Source organism: Rhipicephalus microplus, chromosome 9, assembly GCF_043290135.1.
Source record: "Rhipicephalus microplus isolate Deutch F79 chromosome 9, USDA_Rmic, whole genome shotgun sequence".
In the NCBI taxonomy this organism is placed as follows: Eukaryota; Metazoa; Arthropoda; class Arachnida; order Ixodida; family Ixodidae; genus Rhipicephalus; species Rhipicephalus microplus.
Window position 1 is genome coordinate 106,022,659 of NC_134708.1, and position 24,859 is coordinate 106,047,517.

General features: G+C 45.7%; 1 protein-coding gene across 2 annotated transcripts in view; it reads left to right on the forward strand.

Annotated features, from left to right (window-relative positions):
• The window catches only part of LOC119164664 (putative protein kinase C delta type homolog), a 385,680-nt gene that overhangs the window by 199,916 nt on the left and 160,905 nt on the right, over window positions 1-24,859 (forward strand). The gene's annotated exons all lie outside the window — the stretch shown is intronic.

Genomic DNA, 24,859 nt, shown 5'->3' on the forward strand with positions numbered 1-24,859 from the left:
GTGCACTCCATGTTGCAGCTTTATACAGCCCTCTTTCTCGGAACTCTCCGGTACAGCCTTCCGGTCCTGTCCAACACGTGCAAGACTAACATCCGTGCACTGCAAAGCGTACAAGCCCAAGCACTTCGGACATGCCTTGGCCTTCCAAGATGCTCATCGACAGTGTCAACTATTGTTGTTGCACAAGAACAACCTGTCACAACGCACATCATTGTCGAGACGCTGAGAGCGCACATTCGGCATTTATCACGGCTACCGTCACATAATTTAGCGTGTTTGACAGCTCGGAGGCCCCATTCTTCGTACTGCGGTATCGTGACAAAACATCAGGACATACTACCGCCTGGCTTCAAAACTTGCCATGCATCCAGCAACTGCGCCATGGAGTCTTCGTCAACCTGACGTGCGCTTATCAGTTCCTGGAATCTTTAAGAAGGCACGCATGTCAACGCTAGCCCTGAAGCAACTGACTTTGCGTCTGTTGGACGAAAGGTACTTCGACCGCATACATGTTTACACCGATGGCTCCACTAATTCCAACAGCTCCACAGGAGCAGTGGTTGTTCCATCTGAAAATGTGTTGCTTCAGTACAAGTTTTCTCACACCACGACGTCGACAGCAGCAGAGTTCGCAGCACTTCAAGGTGCAGTACAGTACATTCTTCACCAGGAACCTAACCAATGTGCCATTTTTTGCGACTCCAGGTCAGCCTTACAGTCACTACGGTTTGTTCTGCAGCACGGGCTACATGAACAATCAGTATATCAGATAAGGCACGACTACCACGAAGCGCTCGCGGAAGGTCACGATATTGTATTTCAGTGGTTGCCGAGTCATTGCGTAATCGTTGGCAATGACCGCGCAGATGAATCTGCTCGATCGGCTCATGACCAAGACCAGCGCACGCCCATACCACTCTTGAGAACGGACGCTGCAAGGCTACTACAATCACTTGCTCGCCGTATATCTCTCCTACAATGGAATACGCAGGGTCTCTCCAACACGCACCTGTATTCGATCGACCCAAACTTGCAACTTCGTTTGCCATCCGGGTTCCCACGATGCGCTGGAACTTTACTGTGTCGCATGAGGTTGGGCGTGGCATTTACGAATTCGTACTCTCGTCTCCTTGGAATGGCGAGCACTTCGGCATGCAACATCTGCGCCTGCGAGGAAACGCTTGAGCACATTCTATGTCATTGCCCAGCATACCAGACCGAACGACGTATTATGGAAGCCAAGCTCTGTCAGCTAGATTCACAGCCGCTTACAGAAGAGAAGATCCTGGGACCTTGGCCGACGGCTTCCCATACGCGCAAAGCCACGAAAGCCCTCTTGTACTTTTTAAGGAACACCAAACTTCACGACCGCTTGTGAAAGAACTGTGCGAGGCCGTGCTGTGTAGTTTCGAGCTGACTATTTATGCTTCTCTTTCTTACTCCTCTTCTTTTCTGTCTCTTTTCGTTCTATTATTCCCCTTTTCCCCCACCCCAAGTGTAAGGTAGCCAACCGAGCCAAGCTTGGTTAACCTCCCTGCCTTTCCTCTCTATTTATCTCTCTCTCTCTCACACACTTCTGCACGGCCTCCATTATCAAGCGACCTTTGACCAAATGACGACACCAGTTGATGACGTCGTAGTTTGACGTCATATTATGTTCCGCCATCACGACGTCATACGTTGTGACGCCATATGGGCACAACATTAGGCGGTGGTGATATCGTTGTATCACTCGCTTTGACACCGTTTACGCAGGACGCCGACGGTATAAATAGATTAAGACAACGACGTCGTTTCCTGATCCATAGTTTATGAAATATACCAGTTATCTGGAACATTGTCCAGTTCATTGTGTGTGTGTGGGGGGGGGGGTATCCCTTGTTGTGTTACGAGTACACCCTCTGACAGTATATACGATTTCACGGTACTTACAGCCCGCTACCGCAGTCTTTCTCGCGGGAGAAGCAGTAGTGCAACTTCAGTTGCAAACTGCAAGTGTTCAAAATCTTCTCTCTCTGAACAAATTCTACTCATCCTGTTATGCAGACAAATATCCAGGCTGTACCAGGTAACCATGAGTCTGCCATGTCACGAGTGAGTGCACCTCAAACCTCTTCCGTCGCTTTCCACTTCTTCCGCCAACGCCAAAAAGAGCCGTAGGAAAATGGCCAACACCAAGGAGTCCAAGTCCTCCAAGCCTCGTTTTATTTGGCGTTTTTTTTTTCTTTGACAGATGAGGATATGAAACAGAAAATTGTTACAGAGATATTCTCGAACATTTTAAATACGTCCAGCAGTGCTTTGAGCAGGATCTATTGTCACGGGAAACCCGGTAAAGAAAGGCCTGTAATAGTACATATCCAGGATTATCAAAGAACTTGTTCTTGAAAACACACAAGAGCTGAAAGGAACAAAAATAGCCATACGGAATGACTACTCACGTAATACACCGAGGAAACGAAAGCTGTTGTGGAACAGTGCCGAAAGTGAAAAGGAACACGGCAAGAAGGTAACGCTTATTAAGGATAAACTGGGAATCGATGGAGATTTGTGCTATTGGGGTGAAAGCAATAACAGCCGAATAAAAGTGTCAAACCGAGAACAAAGATTTTTTCAATGGACGTCACCTGTCTGAATACTCTGAATTTCGGCTCCTGGATATAGATGCGCGCACCGTCATAAATAAAACTATGCAACTCTAATCGATCCTTCCAGGTTATGCCCTTAGTGTGGTTGTAATCGCTGAAACGTGGTTAAACAGTGACATTAATTGTGCAAGTCTTTTTCCACTACCCTATCATGTTTCTCGAAAGTTCAGTACCAAGAACTCTAAATCGTTAACCACTTTATCTAAACACACAGATCTTCACGTGGAGGGGCAGTTGCAGTACATGAAAAGAAAACATACCGAGTTTTCACAGACAGACAGACAGACAGACAGACAGACAGACAGACAGACAGACAGACAGACAGACAGACAGACAGACACACGCCTGCCAGGCAGGCAGGCAGGCAGGCTATATAGGTTACAGAGTACAATTTCCAATCATCGTTGGCCATTGTACGTCGGTTGCCAATGGCACCGGGTGCACCGCAAGGAGGTGTTCTTGACCCCTGTTGTTTTTCATATTCATAAATGATGAAATCAGAGAATTATTTTATTTGAACTTTTTGTTGATGATTGTCTGCTATTTAATGAAGGCAAATGCTCTGAGGATCATGCAATTCTTATGCAAACATTGATAAATCGTGAGAGCGATAAGACGTTCTTAACGTCTAGAAAACGGTTTTCGCAAAATTAACAAGAAAACACCACAATCTTACCAAATGATACTTGCTTCAATCGGTTCCGCTACCGTTAAGTTACAAACTACAAATATCTAGGGATAACTATAAGAAATACACTGCTTTGGAATTCGCACATACGCACATTTGTGCATCCTCTTTCCGAAAAATTTGTCGTCTCAGTTTATCACTTCAATACGCTTCAAAACAAAGCCTCAATACGCCGCTATTGTGTGGTATTCACGCACAAAAAAAAGAAAACATCAATGCACTTGAAAAGATTCAGCGGAAAGCTATATGGTTCTATTATTCAAAGTATAGGCATACGAACTCCCCAACCACCTTAATGAGTCAACACGGTGTTCAGACATAGCAACTTTGGCGGAAGGTACACAAGTATGAAGCAGAAACCTGGAGACTTACAAAGACGGTTCAGCCTAAATTGAGGACGACGCAGCGAGCAATGGAAAGAAAAATGGTAGGTGTAAGCTTAAGAGACAAGAAGAGAGCAGAGTGGATTAGGGAAATAACGGGTGTTAGGGATATCATAGCTGAAATCGAGAAGAAGAAATGGACATGGGCTGGGCATGTAGCGCGCAGACAGGATAACCGCTGGTCGTTAAGGGTAACTAACTGGATTCCCAGAGAAGGCAAGCGGGTTAGGGGGAGACAGAAGGTTAGGTGGGCAGATGAAATTAAGAAATTTGCGGGTATAAATTGGCAGCAGCAAGCACAGGACCGGGTTAACTGGCGGAACATGGGAGAGGCCTTTGTCCTGCAGTGGACGTAGTCAGGCTGATGATGATGATGATGAGGATGATGATGATGATGATGATGATGATGACACAAGTTAAGGTTTCTTTTGCAGCTGAAACACAGAAATGTCACGTTCAAACAAAAAAAAATTACGTATCTACCCATTAAACATGGCAACCCATCATGCTGAGCACCTAAACAAGTTCATTACCAAAGCTAATGCTTTCAAATTTTCATTTCTTCCACAAAGATAAATTAATGTAACGCGTTCCCATAGACATTGCTACACAGCACGCAGCTAATAGAATACATGGTTAAATAGGACGAAGTAGTATCCTCCTTTTGATTTTATAATATGTAATTCACGGGCAATCTTTTTTTTTTCTGTGACATACTTCAAACTGTGTTATTTTCTTTCAGCACTTACTTTATCGTTTATAGGCGTATATCACACTGTTGTAGTTGACCTATCAGTCGTTTTATTTTCTTGTCTCCTTTTTTGTTGCTAAAAGAGTCATTGACGTTTAAACGTATGCATATATGTATGCATACACATATTACTTATTTCGATGTTTTAATGCAACACGTTCATTGTTATCACCAATGTATTTATCTACTCAATCTTGAGCCGTGAGTGGACCTGCAGTAACCTATAAATAAATAAATAAATAAATAAATAAATAAAACCAAAGATGTGGCACATCATCATATAGACCCCGGATTATAAGGCTTTCTTCATTGCTCCTCGCTAAATTTCCATTAAAGTTGTTTCACTCTCCCTCTTTCTCCGTTTAGCTTGCACACCAATGTAGTACTGCCATCTGTAACACATATCCTTAATCGTATTCGGCATTGCGACTATGCTCTCAAATCACCTTTCAACAGCTTTGTGTAAGTCTCCACAGGAGTTTATTGTATTTAACACTCTCGTGTAGCAACTCCCTTCGTGAGCACAGCTCCCGCATTCTTCAGTTTGCGTCGATTGATATGACTCATTCGCACCACTCGGACCACCAGAGATAATAACTAACATTGATAGATATGTGGGGTTTAACGTCCCAAAACCACCATATGAATATGAGAGACGCCGTGGCAGAGGTCTCCGGAAATTTCGACCACCTGGGGTTCTTTAACGTGCACCCGAATCTGAGTACACGGGCCTACATTTCCGCCACCATCGGAAATGCAGCCGCCGCAGCCGGGATTCGATTTCGCAACCTGTGGGCCAGCAGCCGAGTACCTTAGCCACTAGACTACCACAGTGGGGCGATAATAACGAACAAGACTCGTTCGTTGTTCGCATTTCTTCAGATTGATTTATTTCTGCACTTCTCGACCCGCATGCGTTGGTCTTGGCCCAATCGCGCACATTCAACTGGGGCAGCCGCAGCACAGATCAGCTAAGACCGGATGTCCTTCAGCGATTGAGGAGGCATAGGCGCCCTCAAACTAGCTGAGAAGGCTTGGGAAGCAACCACCAGTGCCTTCTGTTCTTCAGGTATGAAATCACATGGTCACAGCTGAGTGCTTACTGGAAACACCAACGGTCATGAGTTGGCCGAGCGACTCTTCGTGCAACGACCATGAATGAAGCATTGTCTTCATGCATAAGTTAGTTCGACCTAGCGAGCAGAATAAAAATGGGCCTGAAGTCAAGGATAAATTGCGTGTTGTGTATAGCGAGGGCTCCACTTCCAGGGCCTGGGGTTAGACCCTGCTATTTGTTTGTTTATGGGGTTGATAACATTTCTTTCTGCGTTGCTTTTAGTACCAAAACTAATGCGGCATCCATCTGCTTCCGTTTTCCATTTTCACGTGCTAATCCCAACGAAAGAAGATTTCCGTGTGACCGTGCGGTTTTCCTTGCACTTAGCGGTGACTAAGTGCTTTGTCCTTCGCTAGCAGCGTATGCGAAGCTGACAACGAAACACGCACGAAGACACACAACACACACACACACACCACACACACACACACACACACACACACACACACACACACACACACACACACACATGAAACACGCTAAAGTAAGCAGAGATAAGAAAGCACACATGAGGAACCTGCCCCTGAGCAGACTAGTATGCACGCAGACCTAAGCCGGAGTCGGAGTTCCCGTGTTTAGAGGTCGACCAACTGACGGCCTCGCCACGTGTACTACGTAGTACGAGATCGTTTTTTTTCATCTTTCTTTCTTTAGCGTAAACGTCGAGTCGCGCAGCAACGTAAACGAGTAAGCCGGAAATAGGGAGGGGAACGAACGAGCCGGTGACAAGACTTTTGACAGGCCCAGGAGGAGCTACCCCTCTCTCTCTCTCTCTATCTCTCTCTCTCTCTCTCTCTCTTTCTGCGGAGTAAAGAGCTAAATAAACCACGTGAGCGAAGACACCGTGCTCGGCAAGCATGGAGTTAGAGGTGTGACCAAGGTGTCCGGTTTAGGGACCCCAGAAAAAGAGTTTGCGTCTTCAGTGTCGGAAACGGTGTAGAATCACGTGAGCTTTGCAATTTCGCTCGAGATGTGTAACTCCGTTACGTTGTTAAGGACGAAGAAAAAAATTTTTAAAAATGTAAACATCCAGGCCGACGCCAGTTTCTCCTTCCGGGAACAAAAATGACGCAGGAAGAGAAAGAGAAGTTAACGAGAGGTTCCGAAGCCGACAATGCACTTTGGGGTCGTTCGCCTTTGCGAGAAATCGTTTTGTAGAGGTTGAGCTTTGAGAAATCATTCTTCTTCACTGTCTTCGTCTTCGTTTTTAACGACATTTTCGTCGTAAAATGTTTTATGATCTCGGCAAGTTTTTTTTTTTTGATGTTTAAAAACAAGGTGACAGATGCGAATGCGTTTGAGACAACAAAAGAAACAGCAGTTTAAAAAAAAGAAGAGGTAATAATGTGAAAAGTAACAGCGAACGAAAGCGGCAAAAAAAGTTCAGTAACAGCAAGAAGGGCGTACCTTGCGAGGAGCCATAATTCTTTCCGGAAAACAGGAAACACGTTTGTGCAGCCTTCCCGACGCGACGGCGGCTTCTGAAAATAAAACGAGGGTGACCGTTTTGAGACCGAGTAAAAAACCTCGAGAAAAGAAAATAAAATACATGCCTATATTACTATGAACAACAATGATTACGCACGCGTAGTAGCTATCGTTTAAACAAAGCCACCGGAACCAAGACTGATCTGAAGGACAATGCGAGGCGTTTAAGCTTCGACGCGCGAAAAAGAAAGGATCCATGAAATGGAATTCGCCTTGTTAGCTGGCTTGGCTTGTCTTCGTTTTTCTTTTTTTTATTATTACTTAGCGTATTTGGTACAAGGGTTAAAACGAGGTCGTCCGGCGGGCAGCGGCGAACGGTTCCTAAAATACTCCGAGGAGGGCGCGGAAATTCCTCGCGTGGCTCCGCTACACGCGTGCAGGTTGTTCAGCTTGAGCGATTGGCCCTCTTGTAAGGCCTATGCGAGAAGAGGAAAGCTGGGCGCGTTTACTAAGCTCCGTCGTTTGAGTTGTCGAACTCGCGACAGCGTTATGAGCCTTGGAGTAGTGGTGGACCCGCAAGCTTAATTGTGGCGAATGCGCCTTCTTTAGAGAGTCTCTGCCGTAGGCCCGTGTGCTCAGATTTAGGTGCACGTTAAAGAACACCAGATGCTCGAAATTCCTGGAGCCCTCCACTATCGTGTCACTCATAATCATAAGGTTATTTTCGTCGAAAATACAAGCAACCACCACGTCGTTATCCCCCGGTGTTCCTAGTCTTGTCGCTACGGATCGTGACGCCTTCAGTCTGTTTCATGAGGAAATAGGCTTTATATTGGTCCACATGCGAGGTTTATCAGTTGTCATTTGTGTCCTACTCTGCTCAGTCGTGTATTCGCACGCCCCTTCTGCCTTGTCTCGCATGACCATGTAAATATATCTTGCGTGATCAATTGGTTTTCCTTCGGTTGGTGCATTTTCGACTCAGCAAGAGGAGACAAGAGTATGCAACAGAAAAGTGCGAAATCTTGATAGGCTCATCGCTTAGTGCAAGCGTTTCGCACATGCTTTGTAGAGAAATAAGTGGCGAGCAGGCAAGGGCCCTTGTAGGAAAGGTAATGAGTGTGAAAAAGACATCACTCTCTAGTGCTGAAGTGGTTTGGAGGCTCTTTGACGTGCACACCTGAAATCTATGCACATAACCGGTGTCTCTACTTCTTGCCATCTTTTCAGCATTTTTTTCTGCCATCTCAATGTGGCTAGCATGACGTGAAATTCAAACCGCTTTTTCGAGTTTAGAAGAGTTTAGACGACACCTAACCTGCTACGCTATATATAGTGCGCGCGTGTGTTTGTGTGCGCGTGTTTGCGGGAGTGTGGCTGTGTGTGTGGGAGGGGGTGGGCGGAGGAAGAGGGGGGGCTCTGAAGTATGAACTTTCATCACCAATGGAATCTATCAATATCATAGCAGTTTCACACGCCCTGAGAAACTCGATACACGTCATTTTAAAAATAATCATGCGTAACATCTCAAGAAAACCGACAAAGGAAAAGAGCGTATCATAACAATGAAGGCACACGTACGGCTGCGCATAATATATCATTTTTGTTTATATCACCGCACATAATTTTTCTTTCTAAGCCTTTCCATCGTCCACATCAACTTTTTTCGCTGTTTCACTGAGTGAGGTATAGTCAACAAGCTCCACTACAGGCGTGTCTCATGTTGTAGGTTTGTTAACTCTTCCGAAACACGTGTTGCTGCCGTTGTCAGTTTAACCCTTTTATTTTAATTTTTTGTAGGGGTGCAGGGGGAAGAGTCTTTTACTGACTGTAGTGCAGAACGATGCACGCTGCGATGATTGCTGTTGGAAAGCCGCCACGAAAGCTGCCCGCCTCTGCCAACAACAGCAAGCTGTTAGGTGGCTACCTTCACGTGTTTCGCCTAAACTCCAAGCGAGACTCCGCAAATCTCTAAAAAAAATCAGTTTTATATATTACGATCAAGCATGTAAGCTACTTCACCTTGCTAATGCAATACAAAAAATTATTATGTCAAATATATCGCCGTTCATTCAGCTAACAGTGAGGAGAAACCCCATGCTCTGTGAGGAACCCTTGACTTTTTTAAATAATCTTTCATTCATACTTAACCGACGTTGATGTACTCTTGATTTCCTCTAATGCAGTTAAAGTCGTGATTAAGTAGCATTCATTCATTCTCAGTCCACACGCAAGTCACCTCTTTCCTAGTCCTCAATCTTCTCGGCTGATTCATCCTATAGATAATAATCATTGAATTCATTATTGATTCGCACTTGATTCACTTTATTTAATTTATTGCATGTCGATTCACTTCTGGTTCAGTATACTGTATGTTGATTTACACATAAGTTTCTCGACTCATTTTTGCTTTACACCGAAGTGCTCTTACTCATTTCTCACTTGAGCTGAAATCAGTTCATTCTTGATTCACATCTAATTAAATGGATTCACTTTATAGTACGCTTAGTCACTAAATATATTTTAAGTTCACCTTAATAAACGCTCTGAACTACTAGGCATCATCGTTTCTGCAAGTCATGTCACGCGACACTTGGCACCATTTGTTTTCACAACACTGCCGGACTGCTGATTTTAAAGCAGAATTGTAAAGCTTTTCGTCATTCTAATACCATTCATAACAACAATCACATGTCTGTACAAGACGATATTAGCGCTATATTTATTGGTGTGAAGTGTGGGTGATGCAACTTAACCTGTCTAAATTTTAAACCGTGCGTGTAGCTAGTGAAAAGATTCCCCCGCTAAACTATTATCTTAACAGCATTCCACTGGAAGCCGTAACAATCTACAAGTACCTTGGCATCCACATATTCTTTGTACTTTCCTGGTCGTTACACATTGATAAGGTAATTAGGCAAACTGACTGCATGTTGTGATATATCTGGCAAAATTTTCCCTCGGTTCCTTCCCCATCAAATATATTGTTACGTAAAACACTCATTAGAAGTGAAATGAATTACATATTTTCTATCTAGGACCCTCACTGCACAACACATATTAAATCACTTGAGCTCATCCAAAATAATGCCGCTCATTTCATTTATAGTAATTACAGCCGAACATCAAGCGTCACTGCCATTATAAACTCCTTACTATTTTGTCCCCTCTTATCCCGACGCGAGTGTTTACGGTTTGCTTAATTACATAATTTATATTTCTACAATTCCTACCTGAGTTATAACCTTATATCATCCCCTTCTTACGTTTCTTCTCGCATGCATCGTGTCTCTAAGCTTGGAATAATGCATTGCCATAACAGAACCTGTCACGACTCATTTATTCCCACGATTTCTCAAGAATGGAACCACCTTCCCGGCACTAGTACTTTTATCAAGGACCACTCGAAGTTTCACTTGGTCATTTCAGGACATTATCACTTCCGGACTTAATAGACCAATTATTCTGTCACAAAGTCACTTTTGCTGCTTTGTTTTTCTTTTACTTTTGTGTGTGTTGTTATCCACTTCCTCCTGTAGTACTTCGGTCTTGAGGAGAAATTAAAATGAAATGGAATGAAATTTTGCTGTGTATGAACAGAAGCCTACCTAGAGCGCTGCTGCGTGAAGTCAAGTTAAGCTTAGTGTCGTAATTAAAGTTCAGTTCAGTTCAGTTCAGTTTTATTTCCTTAAAGGCCCCCATTCAGGGGGTGTTACATAAGGGGTGGGATTACAATTCAAAACAGCGGAGATTCAATTAACATTGCAAACAAAAAATTGAATTAACATGGCAGATGATCGGTGAGGCGTTCCAGGAAGGTAGATGATGAGGCAATTGTGACAATGTCGTAGGGCAGGCCGTTCCAGTCTGAAGCTGCTCTGAGGAAAAACGATGCAGCAAACGTAGTGGTGCGTGATGGCGGGCGGGCAACTTGAAGTGAATGACTGGTGCGGTGGGAAATGCGTGAGGCGGCTGTTATATAAGGAGCTTGATTGAGTGAAGAATAAAAAAACTTATGATAAAGAGTTAGGCTAGCAATGCGGCGACGATAAGAAAGGAGTGATAGGCCAGATTCATGTTTCAATGGTGAAATGCTGATGTCATATGAATATGAGGAATGGATGAAACGGGTGGCCCGATTTTGAACACCTTCCAAGGCAGTGATTAGGTATGCTTGATGGGGGCTCCAGATGGCAGATGCGTATTCTAATTTTGGTCTTATAAGCGATTTATACGCGAGTAATCTAACATGTGGTGGGGAAAGGCGAAGGTGGCGTTTAAGAAAACCCAGTGTTTTGTTCGATGCTGAAATGATGTTTGTAATATGGGCGCGCCATGATAAATTAGAACAAAGGGTGACTCCTAGATATTTATACGATTCTACTAATTCGATACATGATTTAGAAATAGAATACTGAAAGCGAGAGGGATTGTGACGACGAGAGAAGGACAAGAGTTTGCATTTAGTGGGGTTGAGAGTCATTAGCCAAATATTACACCAGTTTATTATATTGTTAAGGTTGCTCTGTAGGATGTGATGGTCATGACAATTAGTAATAGTATGATAGATTACGCAATCGTCAGCGAACATGCGAATGTTACAGGAAACATGCAATGGTAAGTCATTAATATATATTAGGAATAGGAGAGGACCGAGAACAGACCCTTGTGGGACGCCTGAGGTGACTGGGAGTGGTTTAGACAGGTGGCCGTTAAGATAGACAGATTGCGAGCGGTTAGTTAGAAACTCCTCAAGCCACCTGAAGATGTTAGGATGCAAGTTTAGTTTTGAAAGTTTCAGTAACAGACGCTGGTGAGGAACCTTGTCGAAAGCTTTTGCAAAATCAAGAAATATTGAGTCGGTTTGGATATTACAGTCGAGATTAGTCTGTAGGTCATGAACGAATTGTGCTAATTGGGTTTCGCAAGAAAGGCCCTTTCGAAATCCGTGCTGTGAAGGATGAAAAAATTCGTTGGAGTCCAAAAAATTGAAGATTTGTGAGTAGATGACGTGTTCCATGATCTTACAAGGCACGCTGGTTAATGAAATGGGGCGGTAGTTCAAGGGTGAGTTTCTGTTACCTGATTTGTAGACTGGAACGACCTTGCCCGTTTTCCAATCATCCGGCATGATTCCTGAGGTGAGTGACTGTGAGAAGATAAGACATAAGTATGCTGCGCAAGTCGATTTCACATTCTTGAGGAGTTTCGAGTTGATGGAATCCATACCAGCTGATGAAGAAAGTTTTAATTTGTGGATTATAGATGAAATGCCTTCTTCGAAGAAGGTGACAGCAGGCATGAAAGTTTCTACGCTAAATGATGGCGACTGTGAGGGCATGTCAAGTTCAGTAGTGAAGACAGATGCAAATGCTTCGTTGAATATTTCTGCGCAATCATGGTCAGTCACTGTCTCGTGTGAATCATTCGTTAGTTTAATATCGGAAGGATGTGTGGGGTTTAGAACTTGCCAGAATTGCTTGGGGTTCCTGATTAAGAGATTAGGTAAGTCTATATGGTAAAACGAGTATTTAGCTTTACGAACAGATAGCAAATATGATTTTTCAGCTTCGATGTATTTTTGCCATGCAGTAGGCTTGCCGTTGCGTTTGGCGGTACGAAAAAGTCGTTTCTTTTTGTTTTCAAGTTTTTTTAAATGCCGAGAAAACCATGGTTTATTGCGGTTAGTTTGAAAAGTAATCTTCGGGATAAACATATCAGAGAGGTGATTTACTTTGTCCTTAAAGATCAACCAGTTGTCATGAACTGAGCGCGTGTGAAATGTAGATTCATACTGATTAAAAGAGTTACTGAGATCTTCAGATATTGCACTATAGTTACCCTTATCATAAAGAACAATTGTTTTATTAGTCGTCTGTTTTTTGGTCGAGGTAAATGAAAATAAAGCATGTATGACCTTGTGGTCGCTGATCTCAGGAAGGTAAGTAATAGATAATAGGTTCTCGGGGCTATTGGTTAATATCAGGTCGAGAATATTTGCTGATCCTCGTGTGACACGGGTTGGTTGGGCGACTAATTGTGTAAGGTTAAAGTTGAGACATACATCGAGGAAGTTTTTCGCCTCTGCGTGACATGATAATGTAGAAGTAACTATGTTTTGCCAGTCAATATTAGGGTAGTTAAAATCACCGAACAGAAGAATGCGAGCCTTTGGGTAAGCGGAAGTAAGTTTTTGAATGGAATTGTTCAGATGACATGGAAAATTTGGATCCGTTTGCGGGGGCCTGTAGCAGACGCCAAGTAGGACAGTTACGGTGTTAGTACGACAAATTAGCCACAGGGATTCGGTATCGGAATCGACGTTAACAACGGAGCAAGATATGCCCCGATGAACTGCGATAAGTACTCCGCCCCCCCGTGAGCCATTTTGGTCATTTCGGTACACGTGGAAGTCCTGTAAGTCAGTTAATATTTCCGCATCCGTTATATCGCTGGAGGTTAATAAAGCATGTTCGAGCATATTTACAAACACCAAATCTAACACTATCAGGCCTATCTAAGCTAAGACTACTTAAGTCTGAACAGAACAACAGAAACAGAGAAACTCCAAAAGCTAAGTATGGTTTCTCTACATTAAAAGAACTGGCGAGGACAGACATGATCCTTGTCGTGAGTGTTCACGCACGCGACCCATTCATGCCGGCGCTGCTCCGATTGCTCCTTCGTCTTGTTCTGCCCGTTGAAGCGGACAGCATCTTCAAGCCACCGCAAGCATCCTTCTTCGATGGCAGCATTTGGACCTTACATTGGGTGGAGCTGATACATCCCAAAACCACTCGTGCAGCATCACACCAGCAACATACGAGCGAGAGCTAGCTGCTGCCGCACGTGCTTACCGATCGCCGGCTCGACTGGCTGTGACAAAAAAAAAATGACCACCAATTCCGCCGCCACCACCTCTGCAAGCTCCTTCTACGTTACGAAAAGCCACTAAGTGTACGGTCCAGATGACGCGCATACGCTATTTGACTGGCACGGTACTATAGCGTACTGTTCGTGTGGTAAGAAGGCACTGCTATAGGTATACAACACACTCCACTGTCGAGACGAAAGGTAATCCTTAGTTGCGAGTGTACATTTACCTGCGGTAAATATACCGATAATCGTGTGCAGCCCACAACGCAACACCACATGCCTCCCCCCACACGCCCAGTCTCCTGGTACTGAAATATCGACCGCCTAAGCGCTTGCCAAACATACGCGATTGACAGCAGACGAGCGCACGCTGTAGCTGCACCTCGATTTCGTCATTTTCGTCGCCTTTCCGAAAAGAACAGCACACATGCAATGTAGTCAATAATAGTGGGAGCCCATGTGTAAGATTCGAGGGAATCAATGTATTTCTAAACAATTGGAGTATCTGTGGCATAAATGAGGGAAACATGCAAAGGAATGTACCTAGCAGTTGCCCTTTCATGTACATCAAGTGACCTCGAAAAGACGGCAGAGTTGATCTTTAAATGAATGTGCAGATACCCCACCCGGTTGTATGCTTGAGCACTATAGCCTACATGAAGCGTTGAATTTCGGGACGGACAACAGTAGAAGGGCAAACATGTCCACGATGGAATTAGGTGTACAAAAACATGATTAAAACATGATTAAATTATTAGGAGCAGCAAAAACAGGAATAAATGGCATTAATTAATACTTGCAATATGAAGATTACTTTGCCGTAGGATTAAAGAGAGCTCAGCCATTTGGTAGGTATTTGATTAAAAAGACAGGGTGTTCAAACGTTGTCACGAAGGGCAAATCAAGAAACCCCAAATGCCGCTTTGTCGTAGCTCACACAAAGTTGTGCTGGAAACTTGCGAGCGTTCTTTTCACAGGAAGAAAAACTTCATTAGATAGAGAAGACATTCGACTCAATTAGAAGATAATAACGTCCGAAAGCTTATTTTCTGGTTTGGTGTAGCACAAGTAACGCCCGTTATAGAAAGAAACCCATCCATCCTTACGCCTGCAATAAAGCCGAGTGTTGCCGGCCTTCACACATTGTACACCCCCGAGGCCAGTGGAGCGGACTTAGCATCACAACTCAAGGCCCGATTGGGCAAAATACTTCGAAATTGCCATAAACGAGGCCTTAGCGCAGGAAAGACGAGACCTTCGATACGTACTCAAGTTTTACGTATTTTTTTCCAGCGCTATGACCTGATTTATTTAACAAAGGATCAATGAGCCCCAAAATCTGCACTCCTTAGTTTGAAAATTGCGTTGGCATTGGATTTCGCTATGTAGCAACGGCTAATACTGCGAGACGCTTGGAAGTAAACCTGATCTCGCAGGAAGGTGGCAGTCTGTGTCAGTTCTTACACAACTGTTAAATAATTAGCCTGTCGAAAGGACAAAGGGAAAGAAGGGGCTGTAGGCATTCAATCTATATAAGTTATGCCTGAAACTTTGACGGAAATAGTACCACAGCGTAATTAGTAACGGATACGGAAGAGATATTGAACATGTGTCTACCATGTGTTATGGGTGGCTCATCTCTTTTTAATATCTTCTTTCTGTAACTTCATTCATTTTCATTCCCTCCTATTGAAAGATTAGGCAGCCGTTCCGTGTGCGTGAGTACAGGACGTCACGCTGAGCTGACGTGTGGGTGTTTCTCTCTCTCTCTCTCTCTGTGCATGTGCGCGCGCACGTGTGTGTGTGCTTTTTAGTGCGTGAGTGTGTTTGCATCTTCGTGTGCGTGTCTGCGTGCGTGCTTGAACATGCTCTTTCTCTCTAACCGTGAGCACACGCGCAATGGCTGCGTGAGGGTTATCGAAACACGTTCCTGGTCTCGACCAAGTAGCGAGGAGAACACGCATGGCAAACTTGCTTCAGTCGAAGGTTCTGTGGCTAGCACTCCTCTAGTCGGTATAACTAACCGTAAAGTATAGTAACTCTTATGGACAACACCGTTGTGATTTTCTTTTATTTTCCTTTTTTTTTACCCTTAACACGACTCGAAAAGCTCTATGTAAGCCAATCTACAATAATGTATACACATCAGAGGGGGAGTTGAACGACTACTGCAATGTTTCTTTTGTTTTTGAAATATTAAAGTGAGTACGCACGCACTTTTGGTGTCACCATAACTTTAGAGGGAACGATGGAAATTGCCAGCACAGACGTGCTTCCTGATGAAACACGTCTGGCGCGGGGACCGCATTTGTTTTTGCAGTGAGCCGAACGAAGCAACCAACTCTCACTGCCGGCTGGCCCTTTTTAAAAATCAGTTTGCGAGTCAGACGTACTGTTTACGTGACGCTGTGGCAGAACGATTCGCGGATGCTGCCCGCCTGCTGGTGTCTTTTCTCGAACGCTGTGCTTCGCAACGAAGCGCGTCTGCGGGCCGTGCCGTGCTCCGAGACGGCGCTGGCACACAAGCCAGCCAGAACGGATGCTTTCGAAACAGCGTTTTGCACTCATATCTGGTCCAGGCGCAGACCGGGCGGCAGATCGTATCGCTAGCAAAGCCTCCATAATGACTACCCTTGGTCCTAATAATAGTGGCCATAACCTTTCCTCAACAAAATCTGACATTACTATGGGTCTGTAGTCCCTGCTGGTGTAGCTTGTGTCCTATATAGAATGACTGATGTTTGAGCTAGCTATACCGGCCATGATAGCTCAGATCCTATGACGTCAGCAGAAGCTTGAAGAAGAGTACTGGTTTCCTGGCCTTGGTTACGGCGACTCCATGCATGCCAGAGGTCTGAAACTCACCTCAACTAGCGGTTTCAGCCGTGCAATTTCAGTCTCCCAATCTCCCAATGGGCTTTGATGGTGAAGAACATTGGAGCGATACGGAGTTGGGGGAGCGGGGTGTATGTTGATAAAGATTCAGAGTCTCTGTCAGAAATAGTTGGTATCGTGACATTTTGGGAGGAGACGAGGACAAGACGACGACATTCCGAGCGCTGTGTCTGTGCTGCAAAGCTCGGTGGCTTAGGATGGAACAAATCCGGAGCGCTATCAACGGAAAATGTGTGGCAGCCGGAGGATTTGCTGCGTCCGAGAAAGGGGCTCTAGAGCTTTGCGAACAGCATATCCGTGCGCTCTGTGCGTTCTTGCCTTGTCTCCGTCTTCGTGCGCTTATACGGGTATCCGAAATGATAAAGGTCTGGGCAAACGTTGCTACTTGAAAGAAATTCTTTTCGTGTCTTTTACACAGGCCAATTCTGAAGCGTTTTTTTTTTTACTTCAGGTTTCGAGAAACGCATCGATAACAATTGCCCCAATGGCTCAAATAAGCACGATTCTTATATGCCAAGTTTTTTTTTTTTTTTCAACAGTTACGTTCTCAGCGAATGGTGACACGACCTCCCGAAAAAAAAAATCTTGGGACTAGTTACGTCTGTAATTCAAAAGCATACACTTAAAAAAATCATGGGATGAAGGCAGTCATAATGTGGCCAGGCTGCTACCAAAACGTCCGTGGAGCACATGTTGGAAAACCACGATGCATGCGAAAGGGGATATTAGATCGAAAAAGGACAGGGAAGCCAGAAACATTCGACGACTTTGCTTTCCGAGCATGATAATCTGAGCTGCTCGAATGAATCCTGAGACCCCTACTACAGTGAGCGTTGTAATCACGTCGTGCTCTGGGCATGTAAGCGATCAATATTTTTACGGTGCACCTGAGCTCGTAAATATTGGCATCAAAATCGTGGCAAGCGTGCACAAATTGATGCATGTGGTAAAAAACGCCTGAGGAAAAACACCATTATGTAATTAACGGTCGCAATTCCAGAAGAAAGAACATATGATGGCGCGGTACTTAACCACACATGAAGACTGCCAGCGCCACTCATTAATGGAGGACTCGCAAGGGTTTGTGTGTAGCTTTCTCTTGCAGCTCCTTAAAAGCGACAGGTGGATGTTGAATGTTAGCGCTCTATTAAAGCTTCTTTATCTTACGGGTATTGCACTGAATGTACTTGCTGATCCGAAGCGTCTTCGATTTTTAGGTACTCCTTCTGTTTATCCAATCATCAGACACCACCGTCTTAGATCTTTTTTTTTTCTTTTCCATACTGCCACGGAACCTTAGGGTCAACTTTACAGCCGTAAAAGAGCTGAAGGCTCGAGTATTTACATATACACATTCAAGATGAATCATACAACATGGGTCCCGCCTGCTTAAGACTATTGAAGAGATGCGTTGCTTCAAGCTGTTTTTCACAGACCCTGAAGAAGTCGTGCTGCCATTGCACGCAGGGTATACCCCTCTGTCCCAACGGGCATGCTTGCTTTGTATCGGCTCTTATACACTGGCTGTTGGTAGCAGGGAAGTGTTTTGGGGAGCTGAGGTCCTGTCCTGCGTGAAAGCAAAACAGGCAAGGAAAAAAAAACAGCCAGTCATAATGAAATGGAATGAAAAAACTGTATTTGGAATAAAAAAAACACCCATAATCTAATAAATGTTTGCTATTGGCGACTACTCTGCCACAAATCGGCTGCTTTATGGCCACGTCTGGTGCAAAGACAATTGCAGGTTCGCGCCAGGGATACTTTCTGGCTTTAGTGAGCATCTATTTTAGTGTATTTATGAGCCATTTGTCTAGTTATTTTCGCATAAATTAGCCGAAAGGCCTAAAGACTACACTTTGTATGGAAGTTTTTCTAACGTGTTTGCCGATGCCTGCGAATGTACGCCACCCGTCAACTCTGTGGTACTCACCGGGGCCAGAGTGACGTTACACGCATGCCAATACGGAGTAACGAAATTCTTCCTCGCCTGATCTATGCGACTCTCATACACCGTAGGAGACTGTTAAATAGCTTTGTGGTTTTATTAACGTAAATAGAAAATCAAAATGGGAAAAGCCGTACAATATAATTTGCAATGTGCATAAGTAACTTATGCAAGCTGAATATAAAATGTAAGTGAGTCTGTATAACTGGAGAAGCTGTGCACATGCTGGCAACACGCTGCCCGCCATCTATGCTGACGCTGCCAGTCAGCTTGTAATGATGGCGCACAGCCCATGTTCTAGCGTGAAATTGAGAATCCTCAATCTATTTAAGCTAGACGAGTCATTTTCAACCAGATATATCACTGCCTGAAGCTGAACTGGCATTATGGTAACTAGTAATCATTTTAGGTTTGCGACTTCAAACAAGACCTGTTATTAGGACCAATGTACCAAATGACTGGTTGACTGCAATGTTCCACTTTAGCTCAGTCTCTCGTAATTACCCTGTTCCACACAGACTGCATGCAGGAGTACGGAAACTTCAATTTGTCCACTTCTTTGTATTTTAGTTGTGGCTTGCTTAACTTACTTGAGAGTGAGCAAGTGCAAAAAAAACTGCTGTGCTCTTGTTTTTGTTGTAATAGTGATCCAGGTAATATAATTCATTGTTAAACAATAATGAAATGTCTTTCAAGTCATTGTTAAACAATAATGTCATTGTTAAAATATAAATGTCATTGTTAAACAATAATGAAAATGAAGTAAGCAAAACTTCTTTACTTAAAAAATGCGTGTTTATACTTGTTGAACAAACAGTCATTGACTTGGCAAGTTTGTTTACTTTTACCTGTAGTTCTGCAGGGCTCTTTTTGCAGTCAACCCAACGGTAACCCTGATTCCATATATATTGTGACGACGCGAGATTGACGAGCACACAAAGCGCCTCAAAGAAATACGATTTATCGATCGCAGGAAAACAGGCTGCAACGACTTCTTCGTCTTTTGCCCTCGGCCAAGGACACTCGCGCTGCTTCGTTGTCCTCACCACTGGCACATACGCGCGTCATTATTCCCCCTTTAAAAAAACATCGTCCCGATGTTAAACTTTTGAGAAGCAAGGCGAAACTAAAACTGCACAGTTAGTCACTGAAAGTAAGGCTTCATCCAAAGCACGTGGACAATTTCTGGTGAATGTCTGCGCCGCTTTGAACACTGCACGCCGTCCGGAACAACCTCGTAGTTGACGTCACTAATGCGTCGCAGAACCTTGTAGGGTCCGAAGTATCTTCGCAACAGCTTTTCGGAAAGCCCACGCTGACGAACAGGTGTCCAGACCCATACTTTGTCGTTCACGTTGTATATGACGGGCAGTGGCGTAACTAGATAGGACGGCGCCCAGGGCAAATATATTTCCGCGCCCCTCATTATGCCCGTGATAATTTCCGCGCCCCCCCCCCATTAAAAGCGCTAATGTAGGCTTCCGCGATTGCCTACTGGCGCGCGGCGGGCCATTTCGGAGGCCAAGGGCCACCAGTTCTGATTTCGATGAGCTACGCCCGCGTTTTTGTATAGTATTTTTCTTTTTTTATTCAAACTTCCGGAAGTCCCTTACCCGTCATTGTTCTCTTCCAGTCCACACTGCAAAAATCTTGACGGCACGGGCGCTTCCCAGGCCCAAGTTTCTCGTACCTAAGCTTTCGCGCTATTTGTGCATCCCAAGGAATGCAGGGTGAGTACAAAACAAAGCAACCAGCTAGACACCGCGCCCTCGGGTCTGGTATGGGGGTTAAACTGGTCGGAGTGTTCTGCCGTTTCGCTCCGTTCGCTGTTCCATTGATGGAGGTCATCCTTGTGCGGCCGCATTCTTTCAGGGAAGTTCTTGGTTTCTCCAACGTACGAAGCGGGGCAGTCGGCACATGCTGTCGGGTACACTACGCTCTGCGCTTTTTTCGCAGGTGCGTGTTCTTTGGGCCAAAGGATGAACCTGCCCATGGCGGTGGATGGCATGTGGGAAACGTTGACCCCCGCCCTTCTATTGCTTTGCTGGCGCCCGCGATGCAGGGAATCAACAAACGTCGCCGTCGTGTCACGCTTTCTCCGTCTTTCCTCCAGAGAACTCTGCGAATAAACGCCTTTGTTTAGCCTTTGGTGCCGAGGTCACGGATTATATTCGCCCTTCCTTCCGCCGCTGCGTGGACGATTAGTCGTTGGACGATCGGCTATTTCGTTGGAGTTTTCTGTTCTTACTCAAAAAAGGTGCATTCGAACTTTTTTATTTTATTTTGTTTACGTACGTGGTTGGTTTCAGGGAAGCTTTCAGTAAGTGGTTTGGGAGGCTGGTGGGGTTCGCTGAAACTCATCTAACCCAGTGCTGCGGAGCACAAAACAAAGCTTAGCCGAGGGTCATGGGAAGGCACGGAGGTAGCGCAGCAAAATGAAAATAGAGGATCCTTTTCCCGATGCAAAAGCCATTGCGGCAACCCTTTCCTTCACCACCATCCCCACTTCCAGTCGTACATTACAACCTCGCCCCTCCCCCCTTCCAGGCGGTTTTACGGAAAAAAACATTGACAACCTTTCCAGGGGGCGCCAACCCGAGGACTCGGCTTGGCGCCCCCTCCCTAGTGGCGCCCGGGGCACTTGTACCCCCTTGCCCCCCCCTAGTTACGCCACTGATGACGGGTCTGTGCCGGAGGTTGTAATACTTGGCATTGTCGTCTTGCTGTTTGGTGATTCGCAACCTGGCAAGTTGTCTGGCTTCTTCTGCTAGCTGGGTAAACTCTTGGGCGTCTGTCTCATTGCCATCATTTTCATTAGGGAGCATTGCGTCTAACGTTGTTTTAACCTCGCGTCCGTAGAGGAGACTAAAGGGTGTCTTCCGTGTGGTCTCTTGACGAGCTGTGTTGTAGGCGAACGTGACGTAGGGCAAAATGATGTCCCAGTTCTTGTGCTCTACATCTACGTACACGCTTATTATGTCAGCCAGGGTCTTGTTGAGGCGTTCGGTGAGCCCGTTGGTCTGGGGATGATACGCCGTTGTCTTCCTGTGAGCTGTGCCACTTAGTCGGAAAATGGTGTTCAAAAGCTCGGCCATGAACGCAGTACCTCTGTCGGTGATTACTATTGCGGGGGCACCGTGTCTTAAGACGATGGCTTCGATGAAAAATTGCGCCGCTTTGGCTGCCATTGCCCGTGGCAGAGCGCCTGTCTCCGCGTATCGGGTCAGGTAATCCGTGGCGACGATTATCCACCTGTTTCCAGTGGCAGACTTTGGGAAGGGGCCCAGAAAATCCATGCCAATTTGTGCAAACGGTGTCGCCGGCACTCGAACAGGCTGCAGCAGGCCAGCTGGTTTGATGGATGGTGGCTTGCGGCGCTGGCAATCTAGACATGCCTGCACGTAAGTTTTGACAACTTCGGCAAGTCTTGGCCAGTAATAGTTCTGCCTTATCCTCGCCAATGTTCTTGCGTAACCCAAGTGACCAGCGGTAGGTTCGTCGTGACAGGCTTGCAGTACCTCACGGCGAAGCGAAGAAGGAACGACGAGCAAGTAGCTGCTGCCGGTGGGTGAAAAGTTCCTCTTATAAAGAACGTCATTTCGCAAGCAGTACGACGGCAGCCCTCTCGCAAATAACTTCGGAACGCTATTCACTCGCCCTTCTAGGTAATCTATAAGTGGGAGCAGCTCAGCATCGCCACGCTGCTGTTGAGAAAAGGTGGCAGTGTCCACAATACCGAGAAAGGCCGTGTCGTCATCGTCGTTGTCCGGGGATGCCGTCTCAACAGGAGACCAAGAAAGACAGTCGGCATCGGTGTGTCGTTTTCCCGACTTGTAGGCAACAGTGAAGTCAAATTCTTGGAGCCGAAGACTCCATCGTGCAAGGCGGCTAGACGGATCTTTCAAGTTGACCAACCAACAGAGAGAGTGGTGATCGCTGATAACGGTGAATGGGCGGCCGTACAAATAAGGACCAAACTTCAGGACTGCCCATACCATTGCGAGACATTCTTTTTCCGTCGTAGTGTAATTAGCTTCAGCTCGGGACAGCGTCCTGCTGGCGTAGGCGATCACGTTTTCGTTGTTGTCCTTCGACTGTACGAGCACTGCTCCGAGACCCACATTACTAGCGTCTGTATGAAGTATTGTCGGCGCGTCTTCATCGAAGTGGGCCAGCACGGGGGGTGTTTGCATTCGCTGACGAAGCTCGTGAAATGCCTGGTGTTGGTCTTCGCCCCATCTGAAGGGGGTATCTTCCCGAGTAAGCTGTGTCAATGGCCATGCGATGCGCGAAAAATTAGCAATAAACCGCCGGTAATAGGCACAGAGTCCTAAAAAACGTCGCACTGATTTTTTGTCTGATGGCGTCGGGAAGTTTGCCACGGCGGCAATTTTATCCGGGTCGGGTCGGATCCCTTGGCTGCTCACGACGTGACCGAGGAATCGAAGTTCGTGGAAGCCGAAGTGGCACTTTTCTGGTTTGAGAGTAAGACCGGCCAAGCGTATTGCTTCAAAAACTGCTTCGAGCCTTCGTAAGTGTTCCTCGAAAGTCGCTGAAAAGACAATCACGTCATCGAGGTACACCAAGCAGGTTTGCCACTTAAGTCCCGACAGAACTGTGTCCATGAGACGCTGGAATGTTGCTGGCGCCGAAGACAAACCGAAAGGAAGAACCTGAAATTCATAAAGTCCGTCGGGCATAACAAAGGCGGTCTTATCACGATCTCTCTCATCCACTTCAATTTGCCAGTAGCCGCTTTTTAAGTCCATAGACGAAAAGTAGCGTGCGTTTCGTAATCTATCCAATGAATCATCAATGCGCGGCAGAGGGTAGACGTCCTTCTTTGTGATCTGATTAAGCTTACGATAGTCGACGCAGAAACGCAAGCTACCGTCCTTCTTTTTGACGAGTACTACAGGTGATGCCAAAGGACTGTTAGACGGCCGAATAACACCATCTTCTAGCATCGTTTTCAACTGTTTTTGAATTGCCTCACGCTCCTTTGGGGCGACTCGATAAGGATTTCGCCGGATGGGTCTGGCATCGGAATCCGTGATGATGCGGTGTTTCGTCAGTGCAGTTTGACCAACTCTTGATGTGGATGAGAAGCAGCCGTGGAACTTGTTGATCAGCGTGAGAAGGCGGTCTCGCTCAATGGGAGATAACATTGGACCAACGTCTACAGGTGTCGGTGTAGTGATAGTAGCCGCTGCTGCTTCCTCCACTAAATGACAATCTTCTGTTTGCGAGAGTTCGTCAAAATAGGCAATAGCCGTGCCTTTAACTATGTGTCGGCGTTCTCTGCTGAAATTTGTCACTAGCAGTTCAGCGCATCCGTCAGTAACAGTGATGACAGCCCTGGCAACAGAAATGCCGCTAGTGAATGCGAGCTCCTTGATGTGTTCAGCGATGCCAGTAGCATTGTGTAATTTGTCACAGTGCACGGATACGAGAGAACAACTTCGTGGCGGCAGTATGACGTCGTCATCGGCAATACGGAAACGAGGTGGCTGGTGTTCCTTATCTGTAGCAGTCTCCGAGCTTACAGTGAAAGTTACGCTTCTGTCACGGATGTCAATCACAGCCCCGTATTCGCGCAAGAAATCCATTCCCAATATGCGCTGTTTACAGCACTCGTGGAGAATGACGAGGGTGGCGACAAAGGTGGAACCAGCAATGAAGAGTCGGGCCGTGCACTTTCCAACCGGTGTCATCAACTGACCTCCTGCAGTTCTTATATTGGGTCCCTGCCAGGACATTTTCACCTTCCTTAGTCTTTCGGCTAGCTGTAGGCTTATTATAGAAAAGTGGGAGCCAGTGTCCACAAGTGCCGTCACTTGGTGGCCGTCAATGTGAACGACGAGGTCAGCGCTGATAACGTCGGTTACGTCAGCAGTTGTCTCATTCGTCGAATTAGTCGTTGCTGTCGTCTTCTTCGGTTTTGATGGCTTCGAGCTGTCATTTGTCTGCAATGGGGGCTGTTCGGAATTTCGAATATTGGCAACCCCACCCCCCGAGGTCGCTGCGTCTAGTTTCCCCGTCGCGGGCTAGGGGACCTGCCCCTGGTGACGTCGGCAAAACTGCGACGATTCGGTGAACTGGGCCGCGCAGGAGATGGAGAACGTGAT